Below are 6,532 nucleotides of genomic sequence, written 5' to 3'. Positions count from 1 at the left end.
TTTTATAAAACTATACAGTTACATACGGATTTTTCCGTATGTAATTATATATTAAAATTACATACAGATATTATATACGGATTATCCGTACGGATATTATATACGGATTATCTGTATGTAATTTATATACGGATTATCCGTATATAACATTAGCTACGACAATATTATATACAGATTTTTGTCCGTATATAATCTGTATATAACCAAAAACTATATACGGATTTTGGACCTTATATACGGATTTGGGCTGTAGATAATGACCTTTTTTCTTGTAGTGTCCTTGGAGCGACGCACTATGTGAAACCATTCGCACAACGAGTCTACATGATTTGTAGAACTCCAGTTCTGCAGAATCATGCAACTCACGCCCTTTTAACAAATTCCAACCCTCCAACCTAATTTTGAACACTCCTAATTCATGATATAGACCTATTTAAACCTGCCTAGATGGGTTTTAAAAACTATACAATGATTCTAAAGTGGTTTAGGCTTGAATTCAACACTAAAACATCAAATCTCATGACTTAGGGGCTCCAATTCAATCCTACCATTTTTAATATGTTTTAATTCACTTTTATATGCTTAACAAGTCACAATTGACTTGTCTAAACTACCCAAACAGACAAATGCACCCAATGCACCAAAGGCTTAAAATCACCCTCTCACTTCCCTTCAAACAACCATAAATGCTCCCTAATTGTTAAACTATCTATTAAATTACTTATCACAACAGATTACTTACCCCTACCCCATTCTTACTAATCCAATTGGTCATCGGAGAAGAATCAAATGTTTGACGCATCAAACTCACCATAAACGCCAACACATATGACTAGTCACAACAAATTGGATCAGACCAGGGCTGCTCTATGATAAGGGATGTGCCAACTTCATTATGATTCCTCTATCCTACCAACAAAGTTCCCTCAACAAGTCACAATGATCCCTTTAGACTGCTTCAACACTGCAACCACATCCTAGATCATAATTTCTCATAATCACTATGTCACTTCCTTCCAAACTACTTAAAACACCACCCAAAACAGTCAATTTACTATCCAAACCACAACACAACGGGATTTCCAGTCACGATACTTTCTACATACCAAATTCCTGCGTTCAGACTCATTCAAAACAAATTACATGCTTTTAACTTACACCAAAACTACAATTCAATGCAAGCAGTACATACAGACATAACACAATGCACACATACATAATTGTCTAAATTAACGAAAACCTATCTCATGCATATTCTAACTCAAAAAATCAAAGAATGTAAACCCCAACTCCCCTTACCATTACTCAAAGCGAATGTTAGCTCACCCAAACGCTTCTACAGTGCTCCACACAGCTAGGGCACAACAGGACCTACAAATAACCGCATTGGCGATAGAGAACATCTCTTAGAGCTACGTTTTAAATAGAAATATGAAGAAGGATGCTCCTAGTTCCATAGAAACAGTAGAGTGGCAAATGCCCTAAGTTACAAAACAGCGGAGAAGGGGAGAAAACTACTTACCGGTCTAAACAGAAAACCAATCAGATGGTTTTGAAACTCTTTATAGGGTGATCGTAGGAGTACCACCTAACGAAACATGCACTGAGTCAGAGGATTGGAAATCTAGAGAGAATACAGAGAGAAAGTTGAGAGCCTAAAGTTCTGAGTTCTAGAGAGAGAGAGTCTTTAGATCAATGAACTAAACTTTAGGAAATCCCCTTCTAAGTTCATAGTGTCCTTAGTTTTATGGGTCTGGCTATCTCAACATAAGGCCCAATATCACATTTTTTTCAGGCCCTCACGTATATAATCTTCATTTTATTTAGGTTTAATACCTATTTTGGTCCCTCTTTTCTTATGGTCTGTTCAAAGTCGTCCTCCTTTTTTAAAAAGTTCACTAAAGTCCTACTTTTTGCAAAAACGATGGAACTTAGTCCTTTTTACTTACGACGTTAATTTTGCTAACGACAGAGCTGCCCAGCTGGCAAAAAAGTGATGAGTTGTAACGTTTTGGTTGTGTTGGCACTATGACTTTATTATATGTGTTAAAATAAAATAATTAAATGTAACGTGGAATATGTAAAAGTTAAAGTTTAAATAAAATTAGGATTTGGGGTAATTAACTGAAGCGATTCTAGAATTTGGAGTAAAATCAAACCGCAATTTTTTTGGAGATTTAGGGTTCAACAATCAGCTTCAACAATCCAATTTATTAGTTGCAGGCCCATCATCAAACACTTTCAGACTGAATTTATGAGTAGAATTTGAAGCTCCCATGACCTTCAGCCACGCCTGTAGTGATTCATATTGCCTAATGCTTCACCCATGCCAGCTCGATTTCTATTCCCAAATCTTTTATCATCTACCATCATCTCAACCAATGAACGCAAATCCAAGGTGCCCTTTAAGTAAAAATCATCAACATGGATATCCAAGAAGCTTGGGAGGTTCAGAGCTCCAGCCAACTTATCATAGATTGGAGGAATCTTGTAAATGATTCCATCCCCAATATCCAAAGATACAGGTTCATACATAATCCTGAAAGGAGTTCACAAACGCAAGGTAAATTTCATTTTAAATAATGGTTCATGACTCGAAAAACTTAAACACCATTAAAAGGCAAACCTATCAGTAGTGCCATATTGTGGGGTGAAATCTGCTTCACGGTAGTTTCCTGCTTCACGGTGAAATTTGTATCCTTTAACCTCCTCTTGTATTTCTGAATATGCTCTACCAACATTGATCGATATCGCTCCTTTGTCATGTGTCTCATAAAAATCGCTCCTATCCTCACTTTCACGGTTCAGAGACCATCTCCTCTTCTTCAACAAACTCACCTCCCTTCCATGCACATTCCCATTACTGTGATTTGTAATTCCCCCACCTACTCATTGTTAGAACCCTAAATCGCCCAGAAAATCGTGACTTGATTTTATCCCAAATTCCTAAATTCTAAAATTGCCTAAGTTAATTACTCCAAATCCTAATTTTATTTTAACCCTAACTTTTACATATTCCACATCACGTTTAATTATTTTATTTTAACACATATAATGAAGTCACAGTGCCAGCACAACCAAAACGTTACAACTCATCACTTTTTTGCCAGCTGGACAGTTCTACGGTTAACAAAATTAACGCCGTAAGCAAAAAGGACTAAGTTTCACCGTTTTTGCAAAAAATATGGTTTTAGTGAACTTTTTAAAAAAGAGATGATGACTTTGAACAGATCCTACGAAAAGAGAGACCAAAATAAGTATTAAACCTTTTATTTATGTATTTAACTTTAATCCTCTATTTGTTTAGTTTTAGTTCTTGCCATTTTTTAAAATTCTTCTAATGTATCTAATTTTTCATTTTACACTCTAATATTTAATTTATTGTGAATTATTTTATGTACAATTTTAATAGAAACTAAAAAAAAATTATCTATATATTATAAAATTAAAAAAGTAAAATAGATATATTATGAAAACAAAATAATAATAAGTAACAAAAAAAATATAAAAAGGTTTAAGAAAGAATTATAAGAAACTTCATTTTATATTTTATCTGTAGATAAATTATTAATTTTTATCAATAAAAATATTTTTTTAATATTTATCTACGAGGTTTTACATCGATTTTTGAGGCCTAAAATTTTAAACTTTACTTAATTTAAACTCCGCTGAAACAACTTTATCTTATGTACTTGATTGAACAATAAAGTAATATTTTATATAATGGAACAGAATTAAAATAAAAAATCTTTCAAAAATAAAAATGCTTGATTGTGGCTAAACTCGATCTTTTTTTAATATGCGAAGATTGAATTAGTTTGAATCATAAAATTCAAGTTTTGAAAATTCATTTTTGTTCATACTATTCATACAGCAACATCAGAATTGTGAAATTATTCCAAAACCACGGCATTGACCATGCATAAGAAGGAATTTTAAACTCTTTGCAAACAAAACTCATACATTATATATTATCGTGGGCAAACAAAACTACTGTTTATATATTGACATTAAAAGGTGGAAATGTTGATTATTCTTCCAAGTGGAGCACGCTGCTCAATACTGCCAAAATGCTCACTAAATTCATCCATCACAAATTTTTATATGTAATTTTTAAACTCACTTTCGATAATAGCAGTTTGATACTCTAATATGAAAGGATGAAGAGGTGATGTTTTTTCTTACTTGTAAATCTTTACATCCAAACGTCAAAGTCATTCACATATTCATCTTCGCCAATTCTTCTCAAGAGTAGATAAGTAAATAAGGAGAGAGTCCTAAAAACTAATTCTGCATATTTAATATTTCTATATTGTTTAAAAGTTAAAATGATTTAAATGTATATTTTTTTAATTCTTTAAAATTTTTTTAAGATTTTTTTCATATAAATAAAACTGTTACTTAAGTAAATATGTTAAGGGTGTTACTCCCTCCACCTCCCCGTTTCCTCCCTCCACCTCCTCACTTTTATTCAATTTTGTTTTCATTACAAAAATAACCTTTCTCTTTACCTTTTTTACCCTTTTTAACTTATTTAACCTACTTTACTCTCTGCTGACAGCCCCACCTCCCCCCCTCCATACCTCCCTCGAGCCTTTGAATCAGCACTGCAGTTCGAGTTCACGTGGGACACTCCTCGGCAACGCTCAGTAGCCTCATCAAGCTGGTGCCAATGACGTAGAGGCAGCGCAAGTTGGGACAGCCGGTGGTGAGGGTGTCGTTGTCGATGACTTCGACGGGAAGCATGTTTTCCTCGCAGAAACACCAATTGGGGGCAAGGTCGGAATGGACGGAGAGAACGTGGTGGCTGAGGGAGAATAGCGGAATTACAAGGTGAAAGCGATCCGGGTCCGGTAGATGGCCGACGTGCCGTCCTTGAGACCGGAGAGCGGTTTGCAATTCCTGGGTTTGGCTTCTGCGATTCTGTGTGCAGGTTACTTTTCAGAAAAATCCATTTCAGAAAGATCAACGACGAAACAAAATAAATTGGCCAGTTTCCACTCTAAATAGAACCATCTTGAGATTCACTGCTACCAAATTATAGCCGACACTGACATTGAAATAAAATTTTATAGTACTCACATATTTTGATCCGACGTATTCTTTTAAAGCAAATATAATCAATAAATTAATTTTTTTTGATCTTCCTTTTCGTTTTCCTTGGTTAAGGTTGAATAGGCATAATAATTGAATGAATAAATAAATAAGATTACGTGCCCTTAATTTTCCCCTTCTGATTTAAGTAGGCAAAATTGGTTGAATGGAGAATTATTTGAGCAAAGGAAGGCGTAATAAATAAAGGGAGAATATGGTTGAAGAAATTTGGTGTTCAGGCGGTTTTGGAGAAGCTAAATGTGGTTGATGGATGTGAAATAGAAAAGAGTAGTTTTATTCTGACGGTTAACAAATTTTAATACATGCTTTATATTTATATTTATGATTTGATTTTTTAATTTGTTTTTGTTTTTAGAAATATGAAAATTAATTTATTTAATGAGTAAAATACTTGAAAAAGAAGTTCGAGAATGGCAATGGAGGGTTAGGCGTGTGGATGCAGATGATGCAGGAGATTAACCTCCAGTCAAGGCGTATTGAAGTTTTAGGGAAGTTGACAGTGCTGTTTGCTTAGAATGGAATATAAAACCCAGGAAGAGGAAGAAGTGAACATCCAAGAGGTGAAGTGAAAGAAGGACGAAGAGAGATGGTAGGTATGGTGAGTCCAAGAGTTGAAAGCTTGCCGAGCAGTGGGATAAAGTGTGTAACGGATGTGGCTATTTGTTTATACTTAGACGGATGTTGGATGTTGACATATATCAGCGGATCCTCGTTTTCGTTTAGGAAGATCTTTTTGCAAAATTTTAATCTTAAAAATAAATTTTTATGGATAAAATAGGAATAAAAAAAATACAGTAAAGGATAGAAGAGGAAGGGAGAGGTAGAGGAAGCAAATGGAGAGGTGCAGGGAGCAACACCCATATGTTAATAGTTGAGTTCTTGAAATGGGTCACAATCCACTAGCCAACCTAGCTCACCACGGCTTCGGGTTGGATTAAGTTTGAAAAAATTGTATTTTTTTTTATACGGATATTTCAATCCGATTCATTTAAATACTGATTATGCGGCATGGTGGGTGGGTTGGCCCATCAACCCACCTACCTTATTTTATTAAAATTTAATTTTAATTTTATAGAAAATATTTATTATTACTTTTTTGCTTGAAAAAATTATTTAAGTTTCCTATTTTCAAAATTAATTAAACATCTATGTTGAGAGTGAAATTTGTTTAGATTTGAATTATAAAAGGTTTGTGACTTTTTTATTTAAAAAAATTGTAATTAGGTGAGCGAGTGAGCCAATTTGTTTATCCACCAACCTGTGGTGAGTCGGACCGAGTTCGAATTTTTATAGCTTGTTAGAAAATAAATCATATCCTGATATTATTGAGAGAATATATTGTTATTATTATAGCTTATTTCCATTAATAATGTTACATTATTATAGAATAATTACAGTAATAATGTTACATTATTAT

The sequence above is a fragment of the Vigna radiata genome, unplaced genomic scaffold (assembly GCF_000741045.1).
Source record: "Vigna radiata var. radiata cultivar VC1973A unplaced genomic scaffold, Vradiata_ver6 scaffold_91, whole genome shotgun sequence".
NCBI classification, from domain to species: Eukaryota; Viridiplantae; Streptophyta; class Magnoliopsida; order Fabales; family Fabaceae; genus Vigna; species Vigna radiata.
This window is presented reverse-complemented; position numbering follows the sequence as displayed.